The sequence below is a fragment of the Panthera onca genome, chromosome E1, assembly GCF_046562875.1.
Source record: "Panthera onca isolate mPanOnc1 chromosome E1, mPanOnc1 haplotype 2, whole genome shotgun sequence".
In the NCBI taxonomy this organism is placed as follows: Eukaryota; Metazoa; Chordata; class Mammalia; order Carnivora; family Felidae; genus Panthera; species Panthera onca.
In genome coordinates, this window is record NC_138352.1 from 50,923,524 (window position 1) to 50,941,941 (window position 18,418).

Genomic DNA, 18,418 nt, shown 5'->3' on the forward strand with positions numbered 1-18,418 from the left:
AGTTTTAGGTCCACAGCAAAATTGAGAGGAAGATACAGAATTTCCCATATACCCATCCCCTGTCCCCCCACATACATAGCCTACCAATTATCAATGTCCCCCACCAGAGTGGTCCATTTGTTACAATTAATGAATCTACATTGACACATCATATAGTGTACCTTAGAGTCCCCTCTTGATGTTGTACATTCTGTGGGTTTGGACAGATGTATAATGACATTTATCTACCACTGTAATGTCATAGAGTATTTTCACTGCCCTAAAAACCCTCTGTGCTCTGCCTGTTTATCTCTCCCACCCTCCCCACCCCACTGCTGGCAACCACTGATCTTTTTACTGTCTCCATAATTTTGCCTTTTCCAGAATGTCATACAGTTGGAATCATACAGTCTGTAGCCTTTTCAGATAGCTTTCTTTCTAAGACTTTTTTAGGCCATGATTTCCCTGTGCTTTGGATTCTCCCCCACTCCCACCTACCCTCCAAATCCGTTTTTGGAAAGCAGGGGGATTTGACACATCCAGAAGCATTAGCATATGCCCAGCACAGCACTGCCCTGTCACCACCACGAGTGTGGGCAGTGCCTTTCAGAGGACACTGTGTGCCTCCCTGGGGTCAGCCCTGAGCTCCGTCAGCACTGGTCCCATCCAGGGGAGGCTATTTTTAGTAAGGGCACTCAGGTCCTTTACCTCCTGGAGGAAGCTGATACCAAGAAACACAGACCTGCATCTAAAGGCGCCTTTGTTAGGTTAATATAAAACAAACCTTAATCTTACCCATTTCTTACACCAGCCATGCTCTGATTAATTGACTCTCCCCATTGACTTTTCATTGCCTAAGTCTTTCCAAACTGTGTAATTCCATTTTTCTCCTTTGGTAAGTGGAACACATTGTTAGCAATGGAATCATCATGGATGGCTGTGGCTCCCTAGAACCTCATCACGTCATCCCGAATATTGGTCCTTACTGTTCCATCTTACAAGGAAGACGATGCCAGAGACAGCTCTGAATATGGACCAAATCCAGAAATGTCCTCTGGAAGTGCATTTTTAAGAAATAAGGAAGGGGTGCCTGGGTGGCTCAGTCAGTTGAGTGTCTGACTCTTGATTTCGGCTCAGGTCATGATCTCATGGCTCGTGGGTTCAAGCCCCGAGACAGGCTCAGCACTGACAGTGTGGGCCCTGCTTGGAGTTCTCTCTCCCTCTCTCTTGGCCCCTCCCCCACTTGTGCTCACTTTCTCTCTCTCTCTCTCTCTCTCTCTCTCTCTCTCTCTCAAAATAAATAAATAAACTTAAAAAATTATTGAAAATAAAAATAGAAAAGCTTAGGAGTACCTGGGTGGATCAACTGGCTGAGCATCCAACTCTGGGTTTGGGCTCTAGTCATGATCTCATGGTTCGTGGGATAGAGCCCCGCATCAGGCTCCATGGCCAACAGTGCGGAGCCTGCTTGGGATTCTCTCTCTCTCCCTCTCTCTGCCCCTCCCCTGCTTGTGTTCTTTCTCTCTTGCTCTCTCTCTCAAAATAAATAACTTTAAAGGAAGTAAAGAAGGAAGAAAGGAGGGAAGGAGGGAAGGAAGGAAGGAGGGAAGGAAGGAAGGAAGAAAGAAAGAAAAGAAAAGAAGGAAGGAAGGAAGGAGGGAAGGAAGGAAGGAAGGAAGGAAGGAAGGAAGGAAGGAAGGGAGGAAGGGAAACAATGAACACTTACTGAGCAGATGTAATGTGCCAACCCCTGGGCCAGATGTTCCACATATGCTATATCTTCCCACCCAGTCAGTGACACTTCACACTGGCCATTTGCAGGAGGCAAAACTGAGTGATAGAAAAGTTAAGTCTTCTGGAAAACCTACAGTTTGGACCCAGGCTCTTTCTAGATGCCACCCTGCCCGCTATACCTTATGTGCTTTGTGGTTTGTCTTTTTCTCCCAAAGCTGGGAGAAACTGGCAAGCCAGTTCTGATTAACTGAGAGTCTCAGACAATTAATTATCTTCTAGTTAACTGAGTTTTTACTATAAGCCCTGTTTAAAGTGAGGACTTTTAGATTTTTTAATGTAAATTTTTTAACGTTTATTTATTTTTTGAGAGAGCATGAGTGAGAGGGGCAGAGAGAGAGGGAGACACAGAATCCAAAGCAGGCTCCTTGCTCTGAGCTTTTAGCACAGAGCCCGACATGGGGCTCAAACTCACAAACTGCCAGATCACGACCTGAGCCAAAGTTGGACGCTTAACCTACTGAGCCACCCACTGAGCTGCCCCGGATATTTTTTTAAAAAGTCTCAAATGTCTTGCCTTGTATATGTGGAAATATCCTTGATTTTGCTGTAATGAATACATTTCCTGAGTTGCACTCTCTACTTCTTCCTTTCCCTACTTTTTCCCCTCTGTGATAAATTTCCTTTATTGAAACTCCGTCTCTATTCCAGTGCTGTACAAAGGTCTTAAATAAATATTTGTTGAAAGAAAGAGGAAATTTATAACATTGCATATTATATTTAGTGTATATATTATACATGGTACTTATTTGGTTTTATTTGTTTGGTATAAATTTTTAAATATCATACAATTGAATTTATGATATAAAAAAGATCCCTGCCTGAGTAGGAGAAGGTCTCAGAGCCCAATACACAGAAATTAAAGTTAATACAATATAGTAGGATGACACCTGCTGACCAGGGGTAAAATGACCTCATCTCCACTTCACCTCAGTTACCAATTAGCTGTATGACTTTGAGCCAAGCATGTAACCTCTCTGCCCTCAATTTTCTACTGGTTACATGGAGAAGGGGCACCTCCAGCAGCTTTCCTTCCAGCTCTCAGGTGATGTCTATACATGCAGGTGCCCAGGAAGCATAATGTCCTATTTACACGCTCATTTTTGTTAACAATGGAGCCAGAAACAAACTAAAATTACACCTTTCCCTCTTGTGATACTCAGGAAATTCAAGGTGACTGGTGTAATTAACTTCTCTTCTTGTGCCTTTTGAGACTCCACAAAAACCCTGGCAGAAAAGGCAGTTGTTGTAATTTGCAAATATCTGTACTGCCTAGTTCAATTCGCCTTTTTCCAAACAACTACCGGGCATCTGTTGACTTTGCAGAGGTGGGTCCCACGGTCACAGTTTGCTGTTTGATGTATTGTGTACAAAGAGAAAAGGACTCTGAAAGGCAAATCCCCATCAGATGGTACCGGATGTCCAGGATCTGAGCATGCGCAGGCATTTAAAGGCAGATGGAGGCACAGCAGGTGGATAAATGATAACCCTACACTGAATGAGCAGTTGACAAGGAAAGGTCAGAAATGAGATGGTAAGGAAAGAAAGCACAAGGAACACCAAACATCTGTCTAAAACACGCAAGGGGAAAAGAAATTGTCTTTCCTCTACGGATACCATGTGGGTCTGTGTACTAATTTACCAATCAGCAGCTGTTCAGTGTTTCCACTGTCCACCACACGAGAGATAAGTGTATAACCAAGCTACAGCAAATTTCGCTAAGCCCAATCTCTAGTCAAAAACTGTTTTATCCTTCGTCTTAGCCAATAGCTTCAGCACAAGGCAAAATCTAACTTTCTGAGGGGTACAGAGCCTCCCGGGGAATATTGTAATAATTTGCACCAAATTAAATATCATCAAGAATTATGGTTCCAACTGTGGCCCATTATTCAGTGTTGTTGCAATCTGTAGTCTTCTTTTTTTTTAAGTTTATTTCTTTATTTTGAGAGAGAGTGTGTGTGTATGCACAAGTGGGGAAGGGGCAAAGAGAGAGGGAGAGAGAGAATCCTAAGCAGGCTTTGTGAGCCCAATGCAGGGATTGATCTCACAAACCATGAGATCGTGACCGGAGCCAAAATCAAGAGTCAGATGTTTAACCAACTGAGCCACCCAGGGCCCCCCTTTCCTTTGTTTTTAACCAGCAGTGACTTCTAGACTTTAATAGGTATGTGTCATGTGGTAAAACAACAGGGTCGGGCAAACAATCTTAGACCTGCGCTCATCACATGGAACCACACCCATATGGTTTTCATTAGGTTTCCCTAATAGGATTCTTGGGTTTTGTGTCTTTGAATTTTTCCCCCAATGGCCACTGATCCCAAGGAAGTTGTCAGGAATTCCAGACTCGATAGGAAGTTCATGGTCTCAAATGCTCTCCACCCTCCCCTCCACCCAAGTTTATTTTAAACCATGAATTATTGGGGTGCCTGAGTGGCTCAGTTGGGTAAGTGTCTGACAGCTCAAGTCATGATCTCACGGTTCATGGGTTTGAGCCCTGCATCAGACTCTGTGCTGACAGCTCAGAGCCTGGAGCCTGCTTCAGATTCTGTGTCTCCCTCTCTCTCTGCCCCTCCCCTGCTCTTTCTCTCTCTCTCTCTTTCTCAAAAATAAATAAACATTAAAGAAAATTAAACCATGAAGTATCATTTCCTGTTTCTTCGACTCAGATGGGCTCAGATGTAAGGCATGCTAGGTCCTCAGCAGTATGGACCACAGAGAGAAGGAAGAAAAGCATAAGTTAGGAATAAAGTGATTGGACTAATCAGTTTCTCTCTGTGGACCTTATTGGGAACTGTAACACCATTAAAAAAAAAAAAAAGTAGTTCCTTAGAGATTTTCATTGTCTTCTAGCTTTTCCCATTAACTGTGGGCAACCTTAGGTAAGGAGCTTGAACCTCTGAACTTCTGTTTCTTCACCTGTGAAATAGAGATAGTACATACCATGTAGTGTTCATTTAAGACTTAACATTGCTGAGGGGGTTGAGATTATGTTTAAACTGCAAAGAGCTGCATAAGCATAAGATATTGTTATAATTGTAATAGTTGTGGTTGGGTGAAACATTGATCATTTCTAAAATTCACTCCTACCTGATTTGTGGCCCCTATCTGCATAACATACGCCAGCCTCTCCAATGGATATGTTGATCCCAGTGCTTATTTTCCTATTTTTTTTTTCATTTCCAGATGTATGAAAACATAATTAATAGCTACCAGTCAATTTACTTTTGATTTGAACATAATGAACAGCATGCTATGATGATGGCTTTCCACATATCCAACAACTGAGGCTGAGCTCCTACACTAATCATCATTCATTAATTCAATCTTGGCTTCTTACTTAAATGAATTGGCTTCTTGTAATGTAGTTATTCTGACAAACATATGCTGGCACCCATCTTCTACTGCTCAAGTACTTTGAAGCTGTTAAGCGAAATGGGATTTGATTATGGTTAGCCATGATCACATACACTCTGTCCGTTATTGGGTTTATCAGGTCATGGTTTGACAATTACTGATGCTCTGTTACGTGCAAAGCACTAGGATAGAGCTGGAAGAACAGACTTTGAAGCAAAACAGAATTGGGCTCTATCTCTAGCTCCCCCGTCTGCTGTCTTTATCATTGTGTAACCTCTCTGTGCCTGTCTTCTCTTTGGTAAAATTAAGGAAGTAATACCTGTCGCTCAGGTGACAATTACCCATGATATCCATAAAGCACTTGGCATAATAACAGGCAGTAGGAGTAGGTACGATGTAGCACTTTTCCATTTATTTATCTTTCAGTGTTTCTCTCCTACACATCATGCATGATGTTCCCCTGTGTAAAGGTGAATATGTGATTATTTTCAAGAACTTACCATCTAGTAGGAAAAAAGAACAATAAACACAAGTAATTTTGATACAAGATATAATTAAATAGGCTCTAAAATACAGGTTCAAACAAAGTTCTACAGCATCACATGGAAAGGGAATTAATCCCAAGGATGGAAAGGCTTTAAATTGTCTTCAAAGGCTAGCAGCATCCTAATATGTGGGAAGGAGGATATTCACTTAGGTGGTTGATCCAGAAGAGCTGAGTCCACCATGAAGAATTCATTTGTGTCTGGTCATCTGAGTTGGTGGCACTAAGTGCTGATGATTCCCATATAAGGAATAAGTCTTTATCTCTTTATGGGGCATGGATGAATTTCTCTAGATTCTTGATCATAGACAGTCTTCCTCATGTGAGCCAGAGAGAATGGGATGACTTTTGACTTTTGACTTTTGACTTTTGACTCAAACCCTCCTGATCAGATGTCCCTAATTTCTCAAGGAGCTAGTTGTCTCCTCTCTGGAGTCACCACTGTACTATGTATACCTACTACTTTGTATTTGTCACATTATATCTCAGTTGTTCATTTACAGGTCTGTGTGACCTAAACGACGGGGTTCTTGGGGCTCTTATTTTCTACATCTTTTCACGCCACCCAATTCCTTGAACACATGGGGTTCTTCTCACTTAACATTTATGAAACAAACTGGAGTTCTTCCTGCTTTCCCTCCTCCCTGGCTTATTGTAGCTATATAGTGAGAGAGTCTCAGAAGCAGTGAGGTATAGCACAAGAGGGCGCTGGCAGCCAGAATCCAGGTTTAGGAAAGGAAAGATGGCAGCTCTCTCCCATCTTCGGGTATCTCATATGTCATCACCTGAGTGGCATGTCCCCCCACCTCTCTGAGACAGCATGCCCTCATCTGCGCTTTAAAGGGGTTGGACTTATTATCTTGAAGATCCTTCCTGCCCTAAAAAATACCATGAGACTCTGATGTCTGTGTCTGAGGGTCAGCAGTTAGAAATACAGTTAGCCAACGTTTAAAAAAAAAAGTTGGGGGGAGGGCCGCCTGGGTGGCTCCCTCGGTTAAGCATCCAGCTTCGGCTCAGGTCATGATCTCAGGTGAGTTCAAGCCCCACATCAGGCTCTGCACTAACAGCTCAGAGCCTGGAGCCTGCTTTGGATTCTGTGTCTCGCTCTCTCTCTGTTCCTCCCCTGCTTGTGTGCGTGTTTTCTTTCTCTCTCTCAAAAATAAATAAACACTAAAAAAAAAAAAAAAAGAAATACAGTTAGCCAGGAAGGCATCTAAGACACAAACTATCCTGTCTTGTTGTCAAGGGAGGTTTTGTTTGCAAGAATATCCAAAATATTCCAGAATTCCAGGCTGGGTATCCATCATCACACTCCCAAAGCTATTTATTTTCTCTGTCTTATTTATAAAAGAATAGTATTAATTGGAAAATTGTGATGCCCTCTTCTTGTTTTCATGCCTATTGGATTAAACCACTACTCACTCAGCATCCATGGAGAGATACAGCCCTTGGGGTACAACATATGACGAGGCCAAACCAAAAGGGATAGTGAATGTCACTCCCATGTCCCACCATCATCCAGCCCCAAAGAGAACATTTCACAGTCCCGGTTCAGCCTTAGCCTTCACTGAAGCACATTCCCTAAACATGTCTCATAACAAGAGTCCCATGAGTCTTTTTTTAAGTTACAAATTTGGAGCCCCTCTCCCGACTCCTTGAACTTGAATCACCTGGCATGGGGCTGAGGGATCTATGTATTCACAAGCAGTGATTTGATGAGCTAGTTTGGGAATCCTGACTTGGGACTCTGATTCCAAGTGTGAAGTTCTCCTGGCTCCTGAGCCACAGAGGTTCATCATCACTGTTCAGTCGAAATGGCAACTCCATTTGTCACCCAAACAAAAGGAAATGCGAGGAAAGCGTTTGCTGGAGGGGAGGCATTTTTCAAGCCCTGCCGCAGTGCCTCCAGGTAGAGCTCATTTGCACACCTGCATATTTTGCCCAAATTTTCAGCATAACCCTCTGTGAATAATTGCAGTTTTGCTAATTGAATCTGAGAGCACCTGTTTCTTAATCAATATTAATGCATCTCATGGACACAAAATTGTAATGAATCCTTCTGGGGGGGGAAATATTAAATTTTTAAAAAAGCATCCAGTGTTCATCTGCGAGCCAGAATCCTGTCTGGGGATTGGGGTCAGAGTGGGACTGCCAGATAGGCAGGGATCCCTGAGATGCCAAGCCCCTTGGCAAGGGTCTCACTCCAGCTACTACCGTCCACTTATCTTTCCCCCAGTTTTTGGGGAAAAGAAAACAGAGCTCATTTCCTACGAGTCCCCAAATGCCTATGCCACGATTACTCCTGTGAAAGCCCCTCACAGCACTAACCACTTATTGGTTTTCGGTTTACTGAACTCCAGGCCCTGTACTTCCCAGCACAGACTCTCTCTTGATCTTGCAATGCATCAAAAGGTTCTTAGCTCAGCCAACTAGGGCAGAGTGCTTCAGGATCAGGAGGCAGGAAACTGAGTTCGTGGCTCCCAGGGACCCCTCTCAACTCTTTGACCCAGGAGCAGGAACTTGGGTTTCCGTGCCCCTGATCCCTCAGCAGGCCCAATACAGAGGTTGCTTTCTGCAGGGAAACATCCCCATCTCCTCCTCCCTGCATAGCCTGAGCCAGATGCCTCATTTCTGTGACCCCTCCATCGTACCTTCTAGCACATTCTACCCTGATTGTTTACTGATCCTCCCTCCTAAGTGGGAGCAGAAACAGTGCCCTGCTCACTTCTGACTCCTCTCCTAGCACAAGGCCTGGGAAAATGTCAGCACTTTTACAACCTCAAGTTGAACAAATGATTGAGCACTGCATTATTTCCTCTGTAGTAAAGGTCTTAGGTGTGATTTTACAGTTATCAGAGTTATTAGCGTGTGGTCAAGGTGTGTTTTCTGCAATCTGACCTAAACTAATGGAACAAAACCCCTTGACAAAGTGTGAAATCCTGTAGGACCTCATCATCTGGATCACCTGGAGTGGCCCTGTCCTTAGGAACCTGTCTGCAGAGTAGACATGCACCAGTTCATGCCCCCAAACCAGCCTGCAAGCCAGACAGCCAAGCTTGACTTCCAAACAATACTGGATCTGAAGGACCAGTGAGCTGAGCCACTGGTTCTCTGATCCATCAGTTGTCTTGGGTGAGAGCCATCTGTGTGCCTAGCACTGGGATTGTCCCATGGGCCAGGGCTCTCAGAGTTGATGAGTCCCAGGGAGATTGATCAGCCCAAGGTGGACAAACACCTAGAATGTGATATAACCCAAAAACTGCTGTTATTTACAGTCAGAACACCCTTTCAAACAACTATTTCCTTTCTCTAAAACAGCCTCTCTCCACTATTACTTGCCAAGGAAAGACACCTGAGGAGTCTGGAATCAGGGCAAAGAGGAATATACATTCCTGATGGCTTTTTTTTTCTGCCCAAGCTAAGAGGAGCCCCATGAACCAATCCTGCACCACAAAAGATGAGACCCCACCAAGAGCCACATTCTAAAAATGTTGATATCTGCATTTTGGCTATTGTTGCATCATACTCTCAGTCCAGGAGCTATACTGTAATATTTCAGGTTTACCATTCTGACATATTTTTTGATCTCTCAGCCAATTTATCCCAAAACCAACTCAACATCTCTACTTAGATATTTTGTAGGAACTTCAAACTCAAATATTTGAAACTAAATTGATGGTCTTATTCTCAAACCAAGGCCTCCTTCCAACTTCCCTATCTCAATAAATGTTCCTACTATCCACACAACTGTAAACCATGAACTACAGATCATATTTGATTTCTCTCTCCCTCTCTGCACCCCCCCATCTCTCTCTCCCTCTTTATCTCTCCTTATTTTGCACAGCCTATAAACTCTATGTCCAACACCAGTCCTTCTGTAGAAGATTTAATCCTCGTTGGGCTTTACTTCAAAGTGCATGACCACCCAACTACCAACTGCCTGGGACTTCCTCTGATTACTAGAATCCACTCTGGTGACCAAGCAGAGGCAGGCCTGGGGTGACAGGAGAAATCCTCATCCAATGACTGACTGCAGTTGGTGCATAAATATCCCAGCTCCCATGCCTCAAGCCTTGATAGGATAGTCTCTGGTCAAGCTATCCAGTAATAGTAGCCACTAGCCACGTGTGACCACTGAGCCCATGTAAGGTGGCTGGTGCAATTGAGAAACTGAAGTTTTGATTTTATTTCATTTTAATTAACTTAAGTTCAAGTGCTGACACTCAGTTCAGTTATTGGGAAACTTTTACATAAGTGTCGCACAGCATAGATATAGGAATCTACTTTTTCAACCAGAAGCTCTATGAACCCTAAACACAGATCAAGTATGTACAAAGATAATTCAGTGTTCACACTGTGCAGTCAGTATAGAATACACACTGGATTTTGAAGATTTACTATAAGAAAATGCATGTAAAATATCTCATTCATAATTTTTATTTTGACTGACTACATGTTGAAATGATAATCTTTGGTATACATTAGACTAAACAATATATATTCTTAAAACTAATTTTACCTGTTTTCCTTTGCTTTTTTTAATGTGCTTTTTTTAATTTTTTTAATTTAATTTTTAATTAAATTTTAAGTTATGCATGTGGCTCGTGCTCTATTTTGTAGGAGAGTGCTGCTCTCAGGCATGTGTGCGGGCAAGAACAAGCATGAGTTACCCAAAGAAGCTTGATTACTCACTTTCATTGACCTCCTTCCCTTTTCTGTCCCCTAGCCCCTCTCCATCCTGCTGTTTCCTGAAATCACCTCCCTAACAAGTCACTGTACTATAATATCTGTGGCAACCTGAACTAAGACAACTAAACTACCCTCAATGCAACAAGATGAATCCCTGTCTCTAATATCATGTTTGGACTATAACGGGCTCCTAACTGGGTTCCCAGCTTTCATTCTTACTCTGCTTTACTCCATTTGTTACACAGCAGCTACAGTGATCTTTGCGAAACACAAGTCTTAACAAATCCCACTCTTGCTCGAAGACCTTTCAATGCCTTCTTGTTGATCTTAGCAAAAAACTAGGATATCCCCAACCTGACCCACAAGATCCTGCACCATTGGGCTATCTTACCAGCCCGATCTTGCTGTGTACCCCAATTCCTTTCCATTTTTCTGTTTCATCCACACCTGCTGCCTTCCAGAGTCCCAGGGACCATGCGCTAAGGTCATTATTGACCCTTCTCTGCATAAATACTTTGGCCAGCCTCCTCCTGCCCATTCTTTAGAGCCCAGTTTAAATGTTATTTGCTCAAAGAAGACAACCTTCCGTTTCCAGACAAAACTATGTCAGAGCCCCCATTATACATTCTCTTAGCATCCTGTCCTTCTTTGCTTAGTCTTCATTACCATGTAATTGTGTATTTAATTATTGACTGCCTTTCTCTACCATTAAAATATACACTTGATGAGGATTCTTTGTTTTAAAACCTATGCCCTGACATAGAGCAGACACCCAATGAATATGTGTGAAATAACTAAAAGAACAAACTCACCATTTACTATTTAATCATGGATTTGATTCTTTTTTTAATATTCATTTATTTTGGGGAGCTCAAGCAGGGAAGGGGCAGAGAGAGGGGAACAGAGGATCCAAAGCAGGCTCTGCACTGACAGGCTGACAGCAGAGAGCCCGATGGGGGGGCTTGAACTCACGAACCAAACCACAAGGTCATGACCTGAACTGAAGTTGGATGCTCAACAGACTGAGCCATCCAGGTGCCCCTGGATTTGATTCTTCTTATTTGTGTTTGAGAAGGCTAATAAATAATATTCCTCACTCACCCCCATCACCACTACCCACACACCTTGCATCTTTACATGGTGCATATTAAGTAAGAGATGAACCCAGGAGTTGGATAGTTGGAGACTTAAAATGTCAGCTTTCTTCATGATGAAAACTGTGTTGGGGGATGTGGCTATCGTGTGCTACAAAGTGAATTTGAGAACTTCACCCCTTTCATCACCTCAAATTGGGCTTACCCTCCCAAACACAGTCCTGACCTCAGAGGGGACAGGTCTTTACCATGGAGGCCCCAGCATGACCAAGAGAGCCACGTCCCTCTTTAGGCAGGTCATTCTGAGTAAGGCAGGCACTGAGCTTCCCAGACTCACTTCTCCCTCTCAAAGCAGAGAGGTCGGCCTCCTCTTCCTTGGGAAGGAGTGAGAAGGGGACAGACAGACCAGAAATATTTGTCTGGAAAGAGTCCCTCCTCCCTCCTCATGAGTCAGGAGGCATGGGGAAGCAAGGTCTCCCCAAGACCCAGAAAAATGTTTATGCCTCTGTAAGAGGATGAGAATAGACACCACTGGTGGGAGGCTCAAGGGCACTGGGGTATGTGCAAGTGATCTGAGAAGTACTGTGAAAATAGAAGCTCTTATTAAGAAACTTGAGGCGTGCCCGAGTGGCTCAGTCGGTTAAGCATCTGACCCTTGATCTTGGCTCAGGTCATGATCTCATGGTTCATGTGGAGCTTCGTATTGACAGTGCAGAACCTACTTGGGATTCTTTCCCTCTCTGTCTGCCCCTCGTCTCTCTCTCTCTCTCTCTCTCTCTCTCAAAATAAATAAACATTTTTTAAAAAAGGAAAGGAAAGAAATTTCACACACACCACACACACCTAGCTGGCTGGCATCCTGCTTCCCTTGCTCACCTTTCTTTAAAAAAATAAACAAAAATCATTCATTGTCTGACAAAGCTAGTCTTGGGCCTGTGGCCTTGGGCCTAGAAGGTAGCCTTGAAATGAAGCAAGCGTCCCACCCAACCCTCCCAGCAACCCAGCATTATACTGCCACCCCACTCAATGGAACGTAATAGCCAAACAGATTGGTTTGCAGGCTGAGGGGGAAAAACAACTCCAATTAAAAATGTGCTAAAGCCCTTTGAAAATTCATAAGTAACAGCTAAGGATCTAGCCTGGTGCCCATATTCCGACAGTCTGACAGCAACACTGGTTGAACCCTTTTGAAAAAGTTACTTTAAAACTCGCATCAGTGGCACCTTTGCATTTTAAGTCACACAGGCATGACAACATGATTATTCATGACTTTGGAGAATGTTCCTGACAAAGGGAGGACATTCATATCCCCAGCCCTGTACCCCATTAATAAGAAGCCCCAAGAATCAAAGAGAACAAATAAGCAGAGCCCCTTCTGCATAGGAGGAGATAAAGGTCTGTGCTTTGAAAGGTGCTGGAGCCTGGGATGTCACTGTTGAGAAGACATGTGTGTGTTTCTGGCTAGTGGGTAATAAACATGCTCAGGATGTAGCTGTTGAAGAGGCAGGTCTCTCTACTGGCGATGGAGAGGGCTTTGATTTGCTTTGTGTTGCAAGTATCAATTGAGCCTCCGAGAGTTCTGAAATGAGAAAGGAAAAGTATTCAAGATGCCCGAAACGTACAGATGGGAAGCCTGGCAGAATCAAATGCAGATACAATCTTAAATGGTAGCTGCTCTTCACTGAGGGTGGATGATGCGTCCAACTCTGTGCTGAAGCAGGTGGCATGGGATCCCGAAGAAGGCACGGCCATCTTCATTTTACAGAGGGGGAAACTGAGGCCCGGGGAAGATAAACAGTGTTCTTCCGGTCACGCTGATTGTAAAGGGGCAGAACTAGGATTTGGACCCAAGCAATCTGGCTCCAGAAACCCTCTGGTTTCCTTCCGTGGTCTCCTTCCATGATGCACACCCCTGCCGAAATCTAGCAGATTCTCCCTTAGGGTGTGAGGACATCTTGTCTCTGAATGTGTGCTTCATCTTTCTGTCTGCTTCTCAGGCAGGAGATGACCAGCCCATGGTTCCTGAGTTTACATCCCCATGGTCCAAGAGACCAGCCCAGAATGAATGTCCTTGTCCTAGTCACAAATCAGGAAGAAGAGAACCTGAACAGCCCAGCTTCAGGAAGGGATCCAGCCTTGATCAAATCACTTATGCCCCGGGGAGGAACTTGTTGCTCAAATCTGGCTTCCAGAGGGCTCTGTACACCGAGGTCATTGCCAAGGGCTCTGGCTCTGCTTTGGCAAAAAAGTTTCCATTGCTTATGAAAGTCCTTGCCTCCTCCCCAGTCTTGCACATCATAGAATTTGTCCTTTCCACCAGGCCATTCAACAGACACTTACCATGTCCAAGACCACATGTTGGTGGGAAATACAAAAGCAACTAGGCACTGAACTGCCTTCAAGAGACTTCTATAAAGCCTGATAGTAGAGATCCCTCAAGTGTGCAAATAACTCCGTGCAAGCTGTAAGTGTTGCATGTGCAAGTGAGTGTGTAAATTCCAGACACCAAGTGCTGTACAAGTTCAGAGATGGGAGAAACCACAATCAGATTATGGTGGTGTTTGCTGGTGAGGTAGAAGTATGGGCTTTGGAGTCCAGTGTCCATTCTGTGACCTTGACAAGTTGCCCAACTCTCTGAGTCTCAGTGTCTTCACGTGTAAAATGGGCACAGTGCCACGTGTCTTTGACATGACAGTTATTGGGATTGAGTTGCATGAGTATTTTCTCTGGTCCGGTAAAAAGAAATTACTTTTTTTCTTTCCCCTCTCCTCCTCCTCCCTGCTCCCGTGACAACCGTAGCCCTTACCTCATGTGAACCTGTTCACCATGTGTGTGTGGGTCCGCCTCTATGTCTTTCCCATTTGTGTATGGCCTGAGGATTTAGTCCGGGTTTTAGTCCCCCTGTGGCCTTAGTTACTGAAGCATAAACTGTCTGAGCCATGTATCAAAACAAGTTTGGAAAACCGTATTTTATATCACTTTTTTACCCCGTATCACGCAGCAATTACTACATTTATAAGCAAGTGCTCATTTGCTTGGATTTACATATTCTTTATAAGTGTTATGTAGTTGTGTGGACATCATCACAGTAGTGGTAATAGTGACTCCAATAACTGTAAGTAGTAACTAACTGCTGGTACCTAGTGTTTGATAAGTAATTACTGTGTGTATTACCTTACTTATCATCACAGCAGACCAGTATTACTGCTGTTCTCCCCATTTCACAGAGGAGGAAAGCGAGGCACCAGGAGGGTAAGGAGTGTGTGAGAATGAAAAAGAGAAGCGGGAGGAGGAGGAGGACTGAGCAGCAGTGCAGAGCCCTCCGCGTGGCATCGCGTGCATGGTGTCCTGCCCTGACTCTGCAGGCGGTGTGGCCATAGACAAGTGGCTTCAACTCAGTGAGATGGGCTGCATGCTCCCACTGCAGAATATTCTCTGTGGGAGCCAGAGGAGAACAGGCCTGTGAACAAGCTCTGTGAAAGGGAAGAGGCCCTGGTGATGCTGCTGGCTCATGGTCAAGTCCGGTCTCACTGGTCCCCCCTACCCCGTCCTGGTCCCATTCCACCACCCCAGGCCTCGGAGAACATTGGCACAGGGTTGCTCTGTCATTGCTTTGCCAGCTGAGCCAGGAAAGAGCCAGGCTGGCTGATGTTCACTTTCTTGAATATAGGAAGCATAGTGACAAGGCTGGGACGTGGCAGGAAAGCCACCTGTGATAAGAGCAGAAAAGATGGACTTCAAAGAGCTCCAAAAAGATGACTTGTGAGTTTCATGGCAAGTCAAAGGGTCCCCAGATCTACCACAGCCAGTACAGAGAGTCAGCATGGTCGAGTATAGCAGAGGGAGGCTCCCTTGACTGACTTTGGGGAGGTGGTATAATAGAAGGCTTTGCAAGTGGACGAGCCTGGATTGGTAACCCAGTTTCATTACCATCTAGCTGTGTGATCTCACGTCAGTTATCTTCTCTGAGCCTCTGTTTCATATCCAGAAAGTAAATGTAATATTAATACCAGCTCATAGGATTGCTCTTATGATTCAATGAGATATTACGCTCAGTGCACAGTCTGGCACAGAGGAAGCATTGAATACAGTTTAGCAAATAATAGGAGTAATGTTTGTGTAATTTTGTGACCCTTCAAGCTCTTGGGGGCTTTGTGTCTTATTTGCTTTGTTGTTTTAGGATTCTTTGTTCCTCTGTAGTATGTGGAGAGAACTCAGGGTGTTATAGCCACACGTGATAATTTGCTGCCAACCACAGATAACTATAATTTAGAGAACATGTAAGTCTTGCCTGGAAAGCTTTTTATTTCGGTGGGGGACGGGGGAGGGGGTGCAGTTTTACAATGTGCGGTTACTGTGCATTCCTATGCATTAAAAAAAAAAAAGACAGGCACTCTCAAATAGTGCTACAAAACAAAACAAAACTACAAGGGTTATTTTAAAAGGGTTTAACCTTGATCCTCTAAGAGAATAATGGAGCTATAACCTTAAAATTTGAGAGGAAGCCTGTCTTGCTCTCTTGCACCAGATCCGTCAGTAACTGGACTAAAAACAAAAACAAAAAACAAAAAAAACAAAAAGCAAATAAAAACAAACACACACACACACACACACACACACACACACACACACAACCCAAGCAGCAACTTCATGGCCTCAGGCTAACATAGGATATATCTATCTGCCTCTTAAGCGCAAATGAATCCCCATATTTTACGCACTGCCTCACATTGCTGTTTGATAGTTGCCGGAGGGGAAATTGTGGCTACCCTCCCATCATCGACCACATTGTCTTCTCTTGCACCTCTGTTTCAACTGTTCTGGGACTGAGCAATCAATTCTTGTTGATCAGCTTTTTAGGATGTACTAGCGAATGCCCAGGAAACAGTGTTTAACCTATTAGCTATATTGGATGTTCTTGGTCTCTGGTCCAGTTAAAATAGATGGAAGACCATATGTGTGTCCTTGATGGTGCCATGTTGACTCCATAGGGTTCATTTGAGGTTGCGCCCCCCCCCCCACTTTTACAGGTAGCTGATGCCTGCCAATTCTGCTACACTCAGATCAGGTTTTATCTTCTTCAGGGAAACTTTCCTGAACACCTCTTTCTCCCCCTACACTGCCTCCCAAATACACACACACACACACACACTTACCCACACAGACTGGCTTATGGGCCTCTTTATATATTCCAATGGCATTCTTTGCAAACCTTTTCCATGGCACTTAACATTTCATATATAATTATGGTTTTGCAGCTCAGTCTCCACCAGCCTAAGGAGACTCTCTCTCTTTGACCTTTTTTTTTCTAGTCCTAGCACACTATCTCGCACATTGTAGTTGCTTAAGGAATGTTGGATGAACCACCCAATTGGCCTAGTGGTGGCAAAGCCCTGCCTTCAGCTCTCCCATTCCACAAACTTTGCCATGGATCCTGGGATATTATCTCAAGCGAAGATGTCCACCCATATGAAAAGACTATGAACAGGCTAAATATTAGTCATCCAAATACTCTTTTCTCATTGAGTTGCCTTAACAAATGGCAGGAACAGATGGCATTCAAGACATGTTGTCATTATAAAAGCATGAAAATGTTATTTGTGTGTGTTTTTTTTAATTTCTAAAAGAACCCCGCACATAACTGCAAACTATTTCAAGAGTGGCCCTGGGAAAGCTGGCATGGGGGCAACACTGCACTTTGACTTTTTTCCTTTTTCGTCTTGTGTGTCGTCTGTCTTCATCTTTGTCCCTTTCCTTTCTTTAATCGTGATCACCCTCAAAATTGAGTTCTGAGACTGGTTCGGTTTCCTTTTGTTCTAGAAGGAAAGGGAGCATGAACACGGATGGGCACACTCACCGTGTAGCACGTATTAGCTCCAGTGCAGATTCACAGAGCTACTCTGCACAGTAAGCATCAGTGGAATTTTACTATAAAACTTCAGGTGGCAGCAGTGGAGAGAAGGTCACTGTGGATCAGTTCAGGTTTGACGTAGGGCCAGAAACTAAAATTTAGAGTCAGAGACCCTGACCTCACAAATGTCCCTGCCCATGTAAGTACACAACACACCCTCCTTGCAGAAAGTTCCAGCTAGCAGTTCTGGCTGGCTTGCCTTGTTGTAAGCTGAGCATTAAGATCAATAGAGCAATATTTTATGAAATTCAATTTATCAGAAAATTTGACGCCTTAAAGATGATGGACTGTCTTATTTATTGGCAATCGTTGAAACTTCAGGAATGTTTGGCACAGTGAATGCAGAAACCTAAAGCTGATTCAAAATTTCCTGTCCTTGAGAGAAGACAGTGATGGAGGGTTGCTTTTGAAAGCTGAATCTCAATCCCGAACCTTTGTAGCCATGCACAAGCAAGCCAAAATCCTGCGCCAGAATGAAAGTGTCACTTGTGAGGAGTTTTGAGAACTGCCTCTACCAAAGATGGAATCAAAACCAAACAACAACAACAAAATGAGCATATCCTTACAAGTGGGTACAGCCTATAAAAACGCTAGCCTTTAAACTTTATCCCTCTGCCAAGCTCCTCCCAAATGAAGTTGCAACAAATACCAAGTTATAACTGAGAATCCCTAAATGTTGTATGGTATCCTGGATTGCATACTGGAACAGAAAAAGGAGACAAATGGAAAAGCTGGTGAAATACAAATAAAACCTGTAGTGGAGTTGATAGTAATGTACTAATGTTCATTTCTTCGTTGTGACCAATGTACAATGGTGATATAAGATGTCAACATTAGGGAAAGCTGGGTGAGGGGTTTCTGTACTATCTTTGCAACTTTTCTCTAAATCTAAAATTATTCCAAGGGGCGCCTGGGTGGCGCAGTCGGTTAAGCATCCGACTTCAGCCAGGTCACGATCTCGCGGTCCGTGAGTTCGAGCCCCGCGTCAGGCTCTGGGCTGATGGCTCGGAGCCTGGAGCCTGTTTCCGATTCTGTGTCTCCCTCTCTCTCTGCCCC

The 18,418-nt window shown here is 43.9% G+C and overlaps 1 protein-coding gene across 3 annotated transcripts in view; it reads left to right on the forward strand.

Annotated features, from left to right (window-relative positions):
- Positions 1-18,418, forward strand: part of CA10 (carbonic anhydrase 10 (inactive)) — a 492,279-nt gene that overhangs the window by 349,132 nt on the left and 124,729 nt on the right. The gene's annotated exons all lie outside the window — the stretch shown is intronic.